We start from the raw sequence: 19,834 nt of genomic DNA, 5'->3' as shown, positions 1-19,834 counted from the left end.
TTCTTCACTCTTTTCCTTCATGAAATATACTTAGAGTTTTCTAGAGCAATCATCAATGAGTGCAACAAAATACATATTGCTACCAAAAGATACATTCCGGATAGGACCCCAAATATCTATATACACCACCACATCAAGTACATTCTTACTTACATCTTTGTTGTTTGAAAATTGTTGTCTTTCCTGCTCTCCAAATTGTTTACACAACATCAAGTATATTCTTGCTTACATCTCTGTCATTTGAAAATTGTTGTCTTTCCTACTTTCCAAATTAGCATGCTTTATGAACTTTATGTAATTATGCAACTCTGAATGTAGGCAAACCTATAACCGATCCTTTGGAGTGCATTAATTTCAATCTTTGCAAATTTGCATATCCAATACATTTGTATCATTTTTCAATGTGTGCAACCACACTTTTGCCTTTAGCATACATATCAATATTTATAGGAGAAATTCCAACATTCAATATAAACATATAGCCAACTCTACTTCCTTTTATAGTCAATCTACACATGTTATTAAAGTCTTCAATAAAATAGCCCTTTGCAGTTCTTTGTGATGGATGGCACATGTAAAACATCCGACAAACATTTTGTTTGACCATCATGTAAGGATAAATGAACTTTTTCAATCACGAATCATTACCTGTCTCTACATAACCTAGACTTTGTAAATCTTGCATCTCTTCAAACCATTCAACATGGCTAGTCATATGATTAGATGCACCCGAATCAACATACCATACATCATCACATGTCCCCTTTCCTAATAACATTCACTATATGCTTCATGATAAACAAATACTCATTTTTGTTATTATTTTGTCTTGAAGACGATGCATTATTTCCTTGCTACAACTTACCACTATGAATGCCATTTTTTAAAATCAAAACATTAGGCTATAATATAACCTATTCTTCCACAATAATGGTAGACAATACCAGAATTACTAAAACCTCTATTTTGCCATCCACCTCTTCCTCTAGATCTTCTCCTTCCTCTAGAATTACCACAGCGTCCCGATATCTACATGTCACCAAATTGTTGGTTTAATTTGTTTTGTTGTTTACCACCTGTATGACCCATACCACGACCTCTTGAAGAGGATCTGTCATGTCCCTTTCTTGAACTTCAGTAAAATGCTTGGATATGTTCATTACTTTGTTTAGATGATTCAACATGCATGTTGATATCTTTAATGATCATGAAATAGACTAACTCATCAAAATCTAGAAATAGCTTTTATACATATGTAAAAGTAACAAAAGATTTTTGAGCATTTTCATTATTAAGGCCACCCAGAGTAAATGAAACCAAAACATCATCATCAGGCATTACATCAATAGCTATAAGGTATTTACAATACTTCTCACCTTCACAACATACTCATTTATGATACATTTTCTTTCTTCAAGATATTAATATCTTGCTTGAGTTGAATCTTTCATACCTTCATATTTACTGAGAACATATTCTCGAAGATTATCCAAGCTACATGTGAAGTTTCTATATTTTTGATATGCCCCAACATAGTGTTATCAATACAATGACTATAGATAACTAACACATTATCTTTTGTTTATTATATTTCATTCTTTTCACACCTTTAATTTTTTTGCAGTCACATAATTACTTAGCGCTAGTTCATTTTCTTCACTTGAAATGAACCTGTAGAGGCCTTTTCCAATAAGGAAGTTTGTTCGTTACATGGAACTTCCATGATGGGTAATTGTTATTGTCTAGCTTCTCAATAATTTGATTTTCATTGTTCTTATCCAGTATGACAAAACTAAGTACTAGACAATAAGCAAGTCCTTTGTAACCTTTTACAAAATGTGCATAAAAATAAACCAAGAAGTTTTTTTCACTGACTACTCAATAATACATACAATGTGTAATTTGTTTGCAGATAAACCTTGTGTTTGCTTCTTGAAAAATACCTCAGAACTTACAAATTTGAAAGTAGTAACCTATACATTAAAGAACGGTTGACAAAATCAAAATTACAATATGCCCTAAAGTTATTGCTCGCCGCAACCCTACAAAGCTGAAATAGGGTCTGAAATGGCTTTAGATGGCCAAAAACACAGTGGAAAAGCCTAAAAGGGTAGTTTTGCAAAATATACACCATTATGGTTGTATACTAAATCTCATAATAATCTAAGATTTTTGCTCTATCCTCCTTCCGGTGCCTCTCCAAGGAAAAGAGAGAGAGAATGGAAGAGTTTTTATCGATTGCTTGCTTGCTTGAATCCTTGCTCCTTCTCCTTTACTTTAGCTTTAAAACCAGCTTCTCTCAATGGTGCTGCTCTAATACCACATTACGAGCCATGTGGTGGGGAGACTTGCTTGAGCTACTACGTCGAACATACACAATATACATATAAGAGCAAGCTCACTCAAGAATACAAGAAGAGAGATGGAGGTTAAACTTTTTTTTTTTTCCTTCCTTCTTCCTCTCACACCACAATGTACACAAAGTATAAATAAGATATAATATAAAGAAAAGTGATCTACTAAGTGAAGTATTGCATAACTGACTATACTAATCAACTAGGGCTAATATAACCATGCCAATTATAAGTAGGTGTAACTAATCAAATATAATAAGTGGTAAGTCATTAGCCATGTGAGGATTATAATAACCATCGACATGTTAAGTGTAGGTATGTGGACCTATCTATAATGAGGCAATCCATTATCAATGCTCGCACATATTGAGCTTGCTATCTCAACAGGTAGGATCATGCATCTAGTATTTAGTGTAGAGAACAATGTGAGGACCTAAAATGTGTGTGCCAATAGTGGTTCTATCACTCTCTAAGCTCACTAGTGGACCTCACACAACCAACCCCCATGGCATTGTAGCCATGAGTGACTAGCAATAAGCTAAAAGACCTCTCTTGATACTAAAACATTGTATTTGTAGTCTACTACCTAATTGGTGGGCCCAAACTCCAAGCTAGAGTGCCCAACATAAGGTGTCTAGTACACCACATATACATAGCATAGGCTCCTTGACTGAGTGCCATGGCCTCTAATAATGAGCATATTGCATTGGTTAGGGATCGATCCATTGGTCCTCATCTTTTTTCATAAATCATTGCACTTATTTCACTCTTCCTCACTTCAAATCCCTTATGACCCTTGTACTTAAACAACTTGGATATACCTCACATACTGAGTCAAAGAAAGACAATTGCAATGTGACGGTGTGTGCAAAAGAATGCTTGAATCTATGATATGAATGAGATGTACTCAAGTATCTTTAATGTGGAAAACAAAGTGCAAGTGCAACAAACATTCTTTCTAGTTTTCCATGAGTTTTATCTATACATTGTGGCATTGTTCCACTAACCCATAGGCATCGAGTTTTCCTAACTCATGCTATCTTTGAGCATATAAATAGCATGAGCACATCTTACTTATAAAATGCATAAAAATTTGGCATCTTTTAGCAAGATTTATTAGATTTATGACCCATTGGTTCATTTAGATCATAAGCAATGAACGACATTGAGACCATCCCCATGCTACTGAAACACCTCTTTTGAGCATAAAAATCTTAGTTTTTGCAAATTTTAAAGCTTTATATGAAATGTTTTCTAAACCTTTATTATATTTTTAGTATTATTCTAATTACTGTTAATATTTTGACTTCTTTTCTAATATTTATCTTATTTTTTATTTTTATCTATTTATTTTATAAAAAATAAAAATAGCAAATAAGAAATTTGAAGCACTGAAAATCAAGTGTCAATCTTCATTTTTCTCCCTCTAAAACAAATTTTCATTTCACTATCATTTGCTATGAAAATTAACACACTTACTTGTAGACTACTTACACATTGTGAGATGTGTGTTGCCCCATGCAAAAACCAAGGTCACAAATGCTCTTACAAGCCACAAACACTATTGGAAAACGCCCATGGGCTTCAACAACATGCTTGATCATTCTTTATCACACCCCATTCATCTCTCACACTCGCACTCCCCTTCCCCCTTCTCTCATAGAAATGGGCACTATGTATATGGAGAGGGAGGGGACAGAAAGACTAGATTTTTATAAGGAGAGAGACTAAAATTTTAGAATTCTTATTTCTTTGAACCATCATACAAGATTGGTGTCATTGCATAGGTCTTGATGAATAGGCTCCAAATATGTGATCAGAAGTGACAAACAATGACCATCATGGAGGAGGAGATCAAGGATGGAGGCACCATTATGGCGTGAGGTTTCTATATGTCTTTTCTCCCTTTTTCTCAGTCTTGTAAACAAGCGGGATATATGGGAACTAGGGGTTAGACACCTAGTCCCATTGACTAGGGTATATAAGGTGTAAGAGACTCAGTTTAGGGTGTCTAGATATTATTAAGAACATACTCTTCACCTTCACCTCAAGCTTCCATGGGTTCCTCATTTCTTCCCTCTTTTTTGTCTTTCTCTCTCCTCTTCTAGTCTTTCTTCTTCTTCTTTCTTCTCTCTTTCTCTCTCCTAGGCTCATTCTTCTCTCTCCTCTTAGCTTCATTCATTACAAGTGGTATTAGAGTATTAGGCTTTGGTCATTTTCTCATTTCCTCTTTCTCCATCTAGTTCCCTTTTCAAATTTGAAACCCTAGTTACTTAGGTCACACGTATAGGTAGTACAGCAGGAAGGACCATAGTTAGTTACAGCTTTTTAGAGCAAGTAGGAAATATGGCTGGGGACTTAGCCACATCTGGAGGTAAAATGGTTAACTTAGTCTGGAGAATTAGACATATCTGGAGGTAAAATGGTTAACTTAGTCAGTCGTCACTCTTTGTCATGCAACTTTTAGGGGGTTCCACGGCCAAAGTTGGAGACTCAGAAGTTAGAAGAGGGCAAAAATCTCAGTTATTTTTTGTCCCTACCTCCTCTCTCTTCTCTTGCAAGCTGCTATACGGTTGCTAGCCACCACAAGAAGCTCCAAGATCTTGCCTCAACTCCCTCCCCATGACATCATCCACTACTTTCTCTTGATCCTTAGTACTCCTAACAACCCATAGGCTGGGTGAGACCAACCTAAGCCATTAGAGAGTAGCCTACAATTTGCAGTGCAAATTGTGCTCTTACCCCTACTCTCTCCCTACTCTTTCCCAACTTTGATCAGCCTCCCTAGTGCTTCTCCATGGCTTTGGCAGTCCCGCTTCACCTCCTTGATCCAGTCTTGGCCCTCATTCCTCAACCTTTGAGCTCCCATTTCCTGCAAACCCTAGTTCACTACTGTAATCTGCCTTGAACAGCCATCAAACCTCAACCTAAGCTCTCAAAGCAGCCCACAATCCGTGAAAGTTTAGCCCTCAAGAGATCCTTTAGCCCCTTTAGCCCCTTTTGACCCCTCTTCCACGGATTGAAGACACGAAGCTCAACATGCAAAGTAATCTTGTGGGCAACCATGAAAGCTTCCTTTGAAGCTTTCCATTATTGAAGATTAAGCTTGGGCACAAGCACAGGAGTCTCCACCATCAGTGGAAGTATCAAATCCTTGAAGGCTTCATCCATTGGAGTGCTCTAATAAACCGGGCTTGCTTGATGGAGAAATTGGCATCATGGTGGATTATGCTTCATCTACCTCCCCCAAACACTGAAGAGATATGTCAATCCAATCTTAATCTCTCATTTTAATCCACTTTCTAAGCTTAATTCCTTTTGTTGGAGAGATTACATTTGCATATGCTCTCTTAGTTAAATCTTTCATTGTATGTATGTTACCCAATTGAAATCAGTGACCCATTTTCCTTCCAATGCATCATGATTAACTCTTAATCATTTACTTTTGCTGACATTGACTCTTATTTGATCATGTATGCCTTGGATTAATCCCAAGTGGATAGTAAGCCATTTTAAAAGGGTAAGGAGCAGCTAGTGAGTCACTAGACTGCTAAGGTAAGCCCTACCCAGCCTCTTGTTTAATCCTTGCATCTCATGAAAAGACCCATTGCTTACTTTCCAATGCACCTAATGTTGGTTGCTTAGTTAACAAATGTCAGGTGAGGTGGTAAGCCAAAAGAGAGGCGACCCTCCCTTACCACTTAAGACCTTGAAGGGGTGCACAACCTAGCTTGAGAGGAACTTTTTCCACCTCTTAGTGATCTAGAACTCAATACTTGTATGCAAATGCAAGTACACTCCATGGCCACCCCATTTTCAATGAAATACCACCATTTGGACATACTTTTAGTGATCATGGTATCCATGTATAACACTTGATATGTATGCAGTTAAAGGAGATGTATGGCACTAAGATCCACTTATGCAATGATGACAAAGAAAATGAACATGTAAATATAATTGGTATTATGCTTATTATGACTAGGATATTGCTCATGATGATGCTCAAGCCCCTCAACCCATGAGTCATTCATACTGTGCAATTGGAAAATGGATCATATAGTGTTTTAGCCGCAGTCACTTAGGGACAATCATAGATATCCAATTATAGAAAATTCTATATATTACCTAGGAGCCTATATCTCATCTCAAAGAGGACTTTGTCTGCTCCGGTTTGAATAAAAAATCTCCCGAATCAAAGCTATAATCTAAAAGTTATGGCCATTTTTGTGCACTAAGGTCACCATGGACAAGGTGCAGACCACTCTAGGACAAGCACAGAAATCCAATTGTAGAATTCTCTAATCATTTTTTGTCACAAATATTAATAAATCATCTCAAATATGGCTTCCTCCCCTTTGATTTGAATAAAAAATCTCACTGATTGGAGTTTCCACTAAAAGTTACACCCCATTTACTGATAATGGGTCATGTGGACTCCATCTAGATGGCTGGTTAGAAAAAGGAAAAATTAATGCCCATGAAGAGGTCTAAAGTCCAAGACCTCAATGAATGATGAACCTAGCTCGGCACAAGATTATAATGGTGATATGCACGAGGAAGTACTCGATATGGATCCTTATAGCCTACTCAACCACACTCTCTATATATTAGCATGAGCTTAGTCACATGGAGAGGCATAATGACATAGTTGCCAACCATCACTAGATGCTGTCTAAAGTTGATGTAGCAATTGAGAAAATGGCCCTCTCAAACTCTAGGACTCAATAAACCCTAGAGCATCTCATCACTCTTGTAGCTTAGTTAGCTATTGCTCTGGCCCAAGAAAAGGTGAACGAGTCCAAGCATGAGTCTTGACAACCTCCACCGTTGGAGCCACTACATAGTCCACATGGCATTCTTGGATCCAAGGATATTCCACCTTCCACCTATGAAGTTGGTAAACCCTCTCTTTTGAGCTCCCCCATCATCCATGTAGCCGATCCTCTAGTGAGATCCTCACTCACCATTGGTAGAAGCTTCCCCACTCTTCCTAGGAGCCCTAATGGAACTTATATAAATTAGCCCCATCATGAATTGTATGGTATCAATGGCCAGCATGGCAATAATGGGTAGCATGGCTATAATAGGCATGGGATAAATGCAAAACATGGTATGTATGGACAACAAGGTTTCCATTGGTAGCAAGGCCCTAATTATCTCCATGACAAGATCCTTGTTAACTCCAAATCGAGATGGCCCCAGGTCGAGATGGCGGAAAGAGGAAGAAAAAAAGCAGATAAGCATGGAAAAAGAGCAAAGACACGCGGGCAACCTCCAAAACCAAGCCAGGGCAAAAAAGCACAATTTTAAATGAAGGGCGCCTCAAAAAACTCAGAAAACTCTTGTAAAAGAGCGCCAAGCTCCCTCCTGTGCCAATTGTAAAATACTAGACGGGTGTAGGCTAGAGGCATAAGGCTAGAAGAGGGAAATGGAAAAAGGACCTTGCCACAATGGCCGGTCATGTAAAAAAGGGATGGGTGCCCATGGGATTTTAGGGTTTGTATATATAAAGTTCAAAAAGTGAATGAGAGCTGATTCTTTGGTGTGTGGCAACAAGTGTCTTCTTCTTCTTCTCCCCTTCTCATCTTCTTACTTGTGTGTGCTCTTGAGAGAGGGAGTGTGAGAGTGTGAGGGAGTGAGTGTGTGAGAGTGAGGGATCAAGAGGGTGAAGCTCTTCACCATCTCCTCTTCTCTTATTCTCTTGTCTTCTCTCTTCTTGCGCGCGCGGCTATGGAGGATGGAGCTTGGAGGTGGAGGAGGCTTGAGGATGCTTGAGCTTGCATCTAGGATCATGGAGCTACCGGAGTGTGTGAGAGAGGAGGCAACTCATATCAGCACCAAGGTAAGCTCACTACACTCGTAGGATTACGGCGCGTCGGCGGCTAGGTGAAAGATAGCCATTAGAGCTTGCTTGAAACGCTTGAACCAATAAGCGGTCCGTGGGCTTGGTGGTTGAGCGAGAGCTTCCACATTTTGGTTCCGTTTGCCGGGACCAACGGATTCAAGCTTGAGCACTTGCGTGCCTCATATCGAGCATCGAAGTAAGGGATTCATCCCCGAAACGGAGCTTGAGAAAGGTAGGAAGTTTGGGTGTTTTTGATCTTCAAAACAAGTAAGTATTTTGGGTTATTTTGTTTGTTTGATGATTGGGAATTCTTGTTGCATTTAGAGTAGGTTAGGATTAGGAAATCACACCGGAGAATGGTAGGGTTTACTGTTGCAAAATAGGGCAAAAATCGTGCAAAAAATGGCATAAAGCTCGCTTGTGATGCCTTAGATCGGTAAGTGAGTGATTGGGGGCACCAACACTATACCCGGGAAGGGGTATAAGAGCCAAGAGGCCAAGGGAGAGCTCATTTGTGATCATTTTAAAGAGAGAGAGAGAGAGAGAGAGAGAGAGAGAGAGAGAGAGAGAGAGAGAGAGAGAGAGAGAGAGAGAGAGAGAGAGAGAGAGAGAGAGAGAGCTATTGCTCGATTTGATCCGATCGCACCAACGACAAGCCCACCACTCTATCCAGGTATATGAATCCCTTCCCTTACCCCCTTAGGTAGGATCTGGAGGTTTGTGCCTGATACGATTAAGTAAACCACAAGGAATGATCGAAATCAAACTCGTGCTGTCGACGTGTGCCGTCGCGCTCGGCCCATCCGAACGGTCACTTCTAGGCCGAGTCCCAGAATCGGCCCTCGGCCCTATTTCGTTCAGCCCACTCGGCCGAAACCCTAATCGGCCCATTCGGCCCGTCCGAGTCAACCATTCGGACCGTGGACCAATTCGGCCCTCGGCCACGTGTCAAACTCGACCTCGGCCCAATTGCCTTGGCCCAATTGCCTCGGCCCATCCGAGTGACCTCGTCTGAATTGACCACTCGACCCGTCCGAGCCAATCTGTCCGAGTGACTTCGTCCGAGTCCGCTCCTCGGTCCGTCCGAGCCCACCCTGTCCAAGTCCCAAATTTGGCCCTCGGCCCATGTGCCTCGGCCCGTCCGAGTGACCCACTCGGACCCTGTAAATCGGACGAGTTGGGCCGAGTGTAGATTTTTATCAAATTTTCAGAAATATGACCTGACCTGGCTAGAACTCAATAGCGCAAACTGTCAAAATTCCTTAGGACGCTCAGAACTTGATTCTGGCACACGGAATAGGCAAAATCGTAGGGCGCAGCCGCTTAACAGCTAGAAGTAGGCAGTCGCGAGACCCAGAGACTTAGACGCAAACCGCTGAGTTGTAAAGCCTGATTGAACCAAAAACGAATGAGGCAACATATTAGGGAATCCCTAAACCCTGCCAAGACGGCCAGAAAATTGACCAACAAGCCTATCAGGCCCGAAACAAGGCGAGAGTGCGTAAGACGCCTAGAAATTAGTTTGCTGCACTCACCCTGAATTTTCGCACTTGAAGTACACTTAAGGAAACTAAAAGTCTGATTGAGCACAAGTGCACAGGAAAAGAGACACACATTGAGCGGCCATAAATTGAGGATTGTATTCAATAACTGAAGGAACTCACCCAGATAAACCACTCAAGGAACCCACCAGTAGGAGAGGACCCAAGACATAGACAAACCATCAGCGCGCAAAGTAGGACCAAGCAAGGGGCGCCGACGAAGTGGATTTGACAAGTCTACTGGACCTAATCGATAGCTTGATGGAGCACGAGAACTCGACAATGGCAGAAGAAAGTTCAGACCGCAGATCTAATGAGGAATTCGACTTAGGAGTCTTCTCGGATGCTATTCAGCAAAGCTAGTCAGCAGTTACGACGCTCATGCCCGGTATGAGCACCGCGGCAAGACAACATACGCTATCATTGCAGATCTAGAAGAGAAGAGAAAGCTAGCTCGCAAAGCATTGCAAAGCATGGCTGAATACAATAGGGATCAGCAGGCTAGGAGCCAAAGGCAAAGCATGGAGTTGCAAGAGGTGTAGCGGGTGCTGAACCTGGCTGGCAGAAATCGAATGGACCATGAGAGAGCACTAGAAGGAGACTTAACGCTGAGTGAGCTTTGTTCAAAGAGTAGAGAGAGAGAAAGGGAAAGACTCCATATCCATGAGCCTTCAGGCTCTCAAGCTCATTCCTTCATTTCCACACACTCTACTGAAAAGCACACACACACTACAAGATAAAGTGACCTAGTGTAAATGTAGACTAGACTGACTAACTCTAGTCAGGTCACTGACTGACTACTAACCCGACTTATTTAATGTAGTCACATGTAGACAGCTGTACACACTAGCTGTCATAGATGTCGGTCATAGATGAAGACACACTGACGGTGAGCTTGATTTCTAACACTCCCTCTCAAGCTCAAAAACAAAACTCAAATCATCTGCATCACTCCAAGTAGTTGTCTAAAGTGAATGAACTTATCTTTACCAAGTGATTTGGTAAAGATGTCTGCTACCTGGTCTTCAATCTTCACATGCTCCAAGTCAATCTGATCTGCTAAAACCATTTCCCTGATGAAATGGTAGTGACCCTCAATGTGTTTTGATCTTGCATGATAAACAGGATTGCTTGCTAACATAACACTGCTCAAATTGTCACAGTACAACTTGACTTTGCTGTCCAAGTGTACTCCCAAGTCATTCAGTAACTTCTGTAACCACTTAGCTTCAGAGGCCGCTAAGGCCGCACCACGATACTCTGCTTCCGTACTGGACAATGCAACTGTAGGCTGTTTCTTACTCTGCCAATTGATCATGCTACTACCCAATCCAAATGCATAGCCACTGGTTGACCTCCTGTCATATGTGCAACCAGCCCAGTCAGCATCAAGTCAAGGGTTTTCCCATATGCATAAAACAGCCCATGATCTGTGGTACCCTTTACATATCTCAGAATTCTTCTGACTGCATCCAAGTGTGGTTTGCGAGGCTTCTGCATGAACTGACTGATCAGCCCCACAGCATAACTCAAGTCAGGTCTAGTGATCGTGAGATAGATCAAGCTGCCTACCATCTGTCTGTACATAGTAACATTCTCAATCTCTGTCCCAACATCAATCTGCAGCTTGACATTCTGCTCCAAAGGCGTATCCATAGGCTTGCAATCAGCCATACCATATTTCTGTAACATGTCATGAGCATACTGCTTCTGTAGCAGCCATATGCCTCGAGGTGTAGAAACAACCTCAATCCCCAAAAAGTATTTCAGCTCTCCAAGGTCCTTGACCTTAAATTCAGCCTGTAAACATGTCTTTATTTTCGCAATCCCATTTTCATCATCTCCTATAATGATTAAGTCATCAACATAGACAACTAGGAAAACATAGCCACTATCTGTCTTCTTCGCAAACAAACTATGATTAGCATCTCCCAATCGGAAACCATGTTGCTGTAAATAACTGCTGATGCGAGCATTCCATGCTCTGGGTGCCTGTTTCAACCCATATAATGCCTTTTTCAGCTGACATACATGTGCTGGAAATTCTGGATGTACATAGCCTTCAGGCTGTTCCATGTAAACCTCTTCCTGTAATTCTCCATTGAGAAATGCATTCTTTACATCCATCTGCCATAGTTTCTAGCCTCTAGCTGCTGCCAAAGCAATCACAGTTCTAACTGTAGCCATCTTTGCTACAGGACTGAAAGTCTCCTCATAATCAAGACCATACTACTGCGCATACCCTTTTGCAACCAGCCTGGCCTTATATCTTTCCAATGATCCATCTGATTTACATTTTACCTTATACACCCACTTGCATCCAATAGGTGTTTTGCCCTCAGGCAACTGTACCAAATCCCATGTACAATTTTCAGCCAAAGCTGAATATTCCTCATCCATAGCAGCACACCAATTCTCATCTGAAACTGCCTCATCAAACTTACTTGGTTCTCTAAAATCTGTTACTTTCGTCATATAAGCATAATGACGGGCTGAATATCCAGTGTAAGTATACTTGTCAACAGGTCGTCTGACCCTCTCTGATCTCCTGAGCTGTGGCTCACTGTGAGCTTGCCTCTCATGAGGCGGCACATAACGGCTCTGTCTAGCACCTGGCGTCATAACAGATGGAATCCCCAATTCACTATCTAAGCTGTCACTGCTAGATGAATCATAACCTGCAGTGAGTGGACCTGTTACATCTTCAAAAACCTTTTCTTTTCACTTATCTGTTCTCCCCCTCACTAACATATCTGTGTTAGTGGATGCAGTAGTGCGACTCCGTAATCGTCCTGTCCAAGGACTCACTGTAGATGATACATCACTTGTCTGACCAGTCATGGAAGTACTCTCTGCAGGAGTATTTTCAGCATGACTCATACTAGGTGAGCCATCAGTAGACACTGCAACAGGATTCCCATACCAAGATGCTAACTCATAAAATACCACATCTCTGCTTATGAGTGTCTCATGCGTAGAAGGTACATAATACTTATAAGCTTTCCGTTCCTGTGCATATCCAATAAACACACTTTTCACTGTCTTAGGATCCAATTTCTTCCTCTTCTCATCCGGTATATGCACATATGCAATGCTGCCAAATACCTTCAAGTGTGAAATATCAGGTTTATGACCATACAGCCGTTCATATGGAGTGACATCATGAATCCCTGCTGTAGGGGTTCGATTCAGCACATATACAGCAGTCACCACTGCTTCAGCCCAATAACCATTTGGCAGACATTTTTCATTCAGCATAGCTCTAGCTGACTCCATCAAAACCCTATTTTTCCTCTCTGCAACACCGTTTTGTTGCAGTGTATAACTGCATGTGAGCTGTCTTCTGATCCCATGTTTAGCAAGATACCTGTCAAAGTAGTTTGAGACATATTCACCTCCTCCATCTGATCTCAAACATGATATATAACAGCCCAATTCATTTTCAGCATGTTTCTTGAAGTCTTTGAATGCATCAAACACATCATCCTTATGTTTCAATATATAAAGCCAAGTGTACCTGCTGAAATCATCAATAAATGAGACATAATATCGTGCACCGCCAAAAGAAGCATGATGTGAAGGACCCCAGACATCAGAGTGTACCAACTGTAAAGGCCTAGTGCTGTTTTTTACATGTCTCATGAAAGGAAACCGTGCTTGCTTCCCAAACTGACATGCAGGGCATACATGACCAAAATCATTATACTTGAATTTAGGTAATCCAAGTACTACTTCTTTCTGTTGCATAGATTTCAGCTTTTGTACATTGACATGTCCAATCCGCTTGTGCCAAATCTCTACATCCCGAATGGCACTCTCATCATGTGCAAACATGGCTTCTTTAAGTTCAGGAATGGTCGCTTCCAAAGTAAACATCCTGCCATCCCTTCTGCCCTTGGCAATTAGCTTGCAGCCATTTCCATACTCCTCAATGAAACATCCATCCTTGTTAAACCTCACTTGCAGATTCTGTTCTGCCATTTGACCCACAGACAACAAATTCTTTGTTATGGTCGGTACATGTAAGACATCATGCAGGCCTTTCTTCTTGCCATCAGGCATCATCAATGGAACAATCCCTTTATGCTTTATGTCATGTTGGGTATCATCCCCAGTACATACATGACCATGTGTACCTGCAACCATCTCATCAAACCACTCTCCATGCGGGGCCATGTGGTTTGACGCTCCAGAGTCAATGTACCACCTGTCATCTCTATCATGTCTCGATGCATTTTTAGATACATGCTGCATAGCAAAGAGCCTATCAACTGACTCATCATGACCACCATTGGAAGATGCATAGTGCCCATGTTGTCTGCCCTTTGCCTTCATATCTCCTTGCTTCTTGTAACAATCCTTTGCAATATGCCCATACCGGCCACAATAATGGCAGTCCTTGTCCCTGTTGGACTGATCAGACGACTGCCATGAACCAAAACCACCACCTCTACCTCGGGGTGATCTCCCCCTGCCTCTAAACCCACCAGATCCACGCTGGCCTTTTGTATTTGCACCATGCCAATTACTCTGCTGCTGCTACTGTCCATAAGTATTACGAGTGTCACCACGACCTCTAGATCCTCTGCCACGCTGGCTAGAGTACAACATAGTGTCTCTACTCTGAGATGCACTAGAACCTATATTCAAACCAAGTTTGACTTCCTCATGCAGCAACAAAGCAACTAGCTCTTTCCAGCTAGGGGGCTCTTCTCTGACAGAAATGGAAGTGTCAAAAGCTTTGTACTCTTTGCCTAAGCCATTCAAAGCAACAGTAATCATATCATCTTCTGATACACTTGAGCCAATAGTAGCAAGTTGATCAGCTATGGTCTTAATCTCCGTGGTATACGTCTGGATGCTCTTGCCATTCCTAGACATGTTGTTGAACTGCTGTTTCAACTGGATCTTTCTTGCATGTGTCATGGTTCCATAATTTTTCATCAGTATGTCCCAAGCATCCTTCGGAGTCTCACATCCAGTGATTTGAATTACCATAGCATCAGATATACATAAGGAAAACCAATGCAGCACCTTGCATGCTCTTTCATTCCATAGCCTATAGGCTCTTTTTTGTTCATTTGTTGGATTGTGTGCAGGCAACTCAGGAGCAACTTCATCTCCTGTACATAAATCCCAATAACCTCTGCCAACCAGAAAGTTTTTCATTCTGAATTTCCATAATGTAAAGTTCTTATTATCCAACTTCTCTCCAACTATCTGAGTGATATTGTCAGTCCCATGTGCATTAGCCATGATGCAATAGACTGTCTATCAAGTGCCTGACTCCCTGCAGTCCAATAAGTATGACTGACTAAGTTCAGTCCGTAACAGTTTATGACAGTTTTCTGCACTAAATTGCAGAAAAAAACCAGGGTATTTCAGCCCACTGACACCCCAAAACAACCCTTAAACAAGTGGTCTCAACTGTAGATATAACTGTCAATACATAAGCTATGTGTTTGCTTCAGCTTAAGCTTATGTAACCTCACTTCCAGGGTACATACATGCAGTCTGAAAACTGTAAACTGTGAGTAACCAGCAGCAATTTCAAGTCCAAAACTGAGTGTGCCAACAAATTCAGTTTCAGGTTGCAGTCAACCAGAATTCAGCATACCAAGCTCCAAGCAGCTCCAAAATGTCTTTTGACCATGTCATACATTTACTTTGTAGTGGCAAGTTCAATACATGAGCTGTTTGTAATTAACCAGGACAGTGTAACTGCATTTACTTCACCTTCAAAATTCACTTTTCAATGATGCTCATTGCTTGCTTCAATTCTCCATGCATTCAGCATGTATAGGCCAGTTCATATAGATGATGGAACCCCCAAGATGACCTGTATTGCTTCAGTAATGCACAGTACTTGTCATTGACTGTGTATGATAGTTTTCAGCCTGTTATTGATTTTCAGATCTGAGTATTCTGTCATTGACTGTGTATGACAGTTTTCAGCCTGTCATTGATTTTCAGATCTGAGTATTCTGTCCTTGACTGTGTATGACAGTTTTCAGCCTGTCATTGATTTTTAGATCTGAGTATTCTGTCATTGACTGTGTATGACAGTTTTCAGCCTGTCATTAATTTTCAAATCTGAGTATTCAGAGCAAGAGATCTCAGCTCCAAGACATTTGATCCAATGTATACATGCTTTGACACATTCTTGTGCTCCAAAGATGCTTTCTGAGTGTAGTACAAGGTTCCTGTGTGTCAGTAATGACTGAATGCATGCTGTGCATTCATGTTTACAGCAGTTTAGAAATGATTACAGGTCTGTGTCTGTCACTCCAGCTCATAACAGAGCTCCCACACAAGCATTTACTCCTTGCACACTTCAAATACCTTCAATAGTGAGCATACATGCTCTATGAACCTTGTCCAGGTGTCCCACTGAAGATTGACAGGTTGCTGTCCACTCAGATCAGCAGGCACAGATTTTTAGATACAGGTTGCTGTCCATTCAAATCAGCAGGCGCAGATTTTCAGATACAGGTTGCTGTCCATTCAGATCAACAGGCGCAGATTTTCAGATACAGGTTGCTGATTTTCAGGAGGCAGTCCACGATTTTCAGACACAAGTTGCTGATTTTCAGGAGGCAGTCCACGCTGATTCCTTCCTTTGACTATGGCTACATTTGCAAGTTGTCATGCCCATTCTCCCACAGCCTCATGGATGAAGCTCTGATACCATGTTCAAAGAGTAGAGAGAGAGAAAGGGAAAGACTCCATATATATGAGCCTTCAGGCTCTCAAGCTCATTCCTTCATTTCCACACACTCTACTGAAAAGCACACACACACTACAAGATAAAGTGACCTAGTGTAAATGTAGACTAGACTGACTAACTCTAGTTAGGTCACTGACTGACTACTAACCCGACTTATTTAATGTAGTCAAATGTAGACAGATGTACACACTAGCTGTCATAGATGTCGGTCATAGATGAAGACACACTGACGGTGAGCTTGATTTCTAACAAGCTTCTCATGAAGCGGCTGCTCGATAACATGGCTGCAGAGCAAAGTGCCATGGCTCTAGCAACATCGCTGCTCACAGGATTAGGAGCAAACCAGGGCTCAAAGAGCCAGTCTAAAATCCTTATTGTTGCCAAGCAACTCGATAAGTACCAACCCCATGACGATCCATACAGCTTTGTTGAGTAGTTCGAGCAAGTCTGCGAAGCCAACGGCCTCAATAACCTAACTCAATGCTCTCAAGCATTCGGGCTTTGCTTGGGCGACAATGGTAGGATGTGGTATACGAGCTTAGATACTGCAGAGCGAGCCAACTTCGATGGCCTCAACAAGGATCTCTTCATTAAGAGATTTGCTGAGCCCGGATACTCCGATAATCTACTAGTACGCTTGATGAACATCAAGCAGAAAGAGAAGGAGGACATTTGCGATTACGTGACCCATGTGAGGAGTCTCTTTAAGAGAATCCCTACTGGAGAGCGGCCGACTGAAAGAGTAGTATCAACTATATTCATCAACGGGATTCAGAACGAGGAACTATATAAGGCTTTGGCAGGCAACTCGAGCTTGCAGCAAGATGTGCTAGCTAGGGTCTTCGAGGAAGCCATCCGAGTTGACGATCAGCTAAAGGAACGAAGCTCTAGGAGCTCGAACTCTGAGCAAACCAACTCGCAAAATTCAGAGAGAGCGTCAGCCTCAAGTGAGCGATCAGTCCCATCATCCCAGGATAAGGAAAAAACCACCGAGACGAACCAAGTCTTGGCTGATGTTAAGATGGAACTAGCCAAGTTGCAAGACATGTTGAGACGACCAACGCGCCCACATGTCCAATGCGTGTACTGTGGCAAAAACCACTTGCCAGCCGAGTGTCAAGACCCTAAGTCAAGACCTTGCGCTAACTACGGTAGGTTCGGTCATGACGTCGCGCATTGTAGATTGCCAAGAAGACTTCCATACTCACAACCATACGGCCAGCCTTACCTAGCGAATAGGCCGTAGCCATTTTTTGGAAGGGAAGCCCCATTGGCCCTCCCTGCACCTAACGACATTAAGCCGGCTGTTCCTAGGATGGAAATAAATCCTACAGGCATTCCTAGATTGCCGGGTCCTTACGTAACTCATCTACCTAGTGACGCTCCTGTCCACTATGTGGAAGAACCAAACGAGGAAGAAGCTTACATATGCCCTTACGTCTCGTATGACGATGAGGGCAACGTTGTCCTCATGGATTATCGCCCCGTACCTGTGATGGCGTTAGGAAGAGGACGAGGTAAAGGCCTAGGAGGGCAGATGCAGGATCCAATCACCTGTTGGACTTGTGGTCACCTAGGTCATGTCTCATCATGCTGCGCTGAAAGGGAGCAGCAAAATAGAGACAAGGCTAACCAAAAATGTGTAGAGTGCGGAATCACTCGTCTCTTCGTTGATTGCCCAAAGCGGAAGCCATCTTCTAGTTCAACCAATGTGCCATCTATCCCATTGGGGCTGTTTGGTGTCAAGAACCTCGATGGGGAGGCCACGCCTATCCCATTTGCCGGTCATGAACTGTGCCCAAACGAAGCAGGCCAGCATCTCTCTGCCAGGACCTAGCAATCTCGATGTAGCCTCGATAGGAAAGAAGAGCCGTAGACGGAGGAGGAAGAGGTCGGAAGCTAAAATCGCACTAAAAATGGAGAGTGATACAACTCTGCCTGCTGGAAAGAAGGTCTCTGACGTAGACGCAGAGAGTTCAGCTCCTAAGACGGCCGCAGAGGGAAGTGCTAAGGTATGGGAATACCCGTATCCAAAGCGACAGTTAGAGGCCATAGAAAACGTGAAGGAATGGGTGAAGGAAGCCCAAGAGCATCTAAAAGATGCTGAGCCCATCCTAGAGGATGAAATCGATGACCTCTCCAGCATAAGCGCGCCAATCTCACCTGCTCAACCAAAGTTGGGTGAAGCAACTGCACCACAAGCAGTGCGGCTAAGGCCATTGGCCAGGACAATCCAGGTTAGGAGAGAGATGAGCACCCAATGATCTCCTAACCACATTGGTGACTACCCCTGTAACACTTAGCCTAGGAGATCTACTTAGGCAGCATCCCAACCTATGGCAAGATCTTAAGCATTGGGTTGAAGGGTCACGAGAGCAGGTCACGGCAGATTCTCATGACCATGACACAGAGACGCAAATACCGAGTTTGACGCTGCACTCTATGCCTAAATCCTTACACGTCAATGCCTTCTGGGAAGGTTCCGAGATGCATGCGGTCTTGCCAATTTTAGCCCTAGGTGATACAACGAGAAAGGGAATCGTGGACATGGGAGCTGGGGTTAGTGTGCTTATTCACGCAGTGCTTCAGACTTGGGGAAACCCACTGGTTGAGACTGCTAGGTTTAATGTCACACTAGCAAACAATATGAGAGTCAAGCCATTTGGGGTGCTTAAGAATTGGCCAGTGAAGATCGCAAGTGTCCAGTTCTCCGTTGACTTTATAGTCATGAAGGGAGTGGACTACGACATCCTATTAGGCCGACCCTGGATGTGCAACGCTAGAGTCATCGAAGATTGGGGTAACGGCTTGATCTTCCTTGGCAATAGGATGGATGCGGTGAGAGTAGAGATGGACACCTGGAAGACCTCACCAGTCGACTTAGATGCCATCTCTGCTATGCTCAAGGGTAATGCTCAGGTCAAGAAGTCCTATGGGCCCTTGACCAGGTATATCCCATGCCCAGAGGATGAGCGGGATTGGATGCATGTCCTCGCTACAATCGACGTGCCGTTCTCAGATCATGAGGCATATGAGCAAGCCATCAAAACAATCGGCAAGGCTAACGACGTACCCTCCGTACCAGTTTGCATGATGGTAGGAAGCCTTCGTGGGAAACCGAAGCCCGTCAACTTCCAAGTCCTAACCAACAAAAGGGAACTCCAAGAGATACTGGAATACCTAACGGACAAGCTAGCTGGCAATCTAGCTGCAAATTTCAAACCACTCTAGGATCTCTTAGATGAATGCAAGTGGCAATGGACCAGAGTGTATGACTTAAGTCTCATGTATAATTGGGTCCTAGTTCCTGACCAACGACAAGAGATATACCAAGCCCTAGGAGACGACGAGCAGTCTGATGGAG

This window comes from Lygodium microphyllum, chromosome 12 (genome assembly GCF_053477565.2).
Source record: "Lygodium microphyllum isolate KBCC chromosome 12, Lygodium_microphyllum_v1.1.10, whole genome shotgun sequence".
In the NCBI taxonomy this organism is placed as follows: Eukaryota; Viridiplantae; Streptophyta; class Polypodiopsida; order Schizaeales; family Lygodiaceae; genus Lygodium; species Lygodium microphyllum.
The sequence above is the reverse complement of the archived record's forward strand: the minus strand, read 5'-3'. Positions refer to the sequence as shown.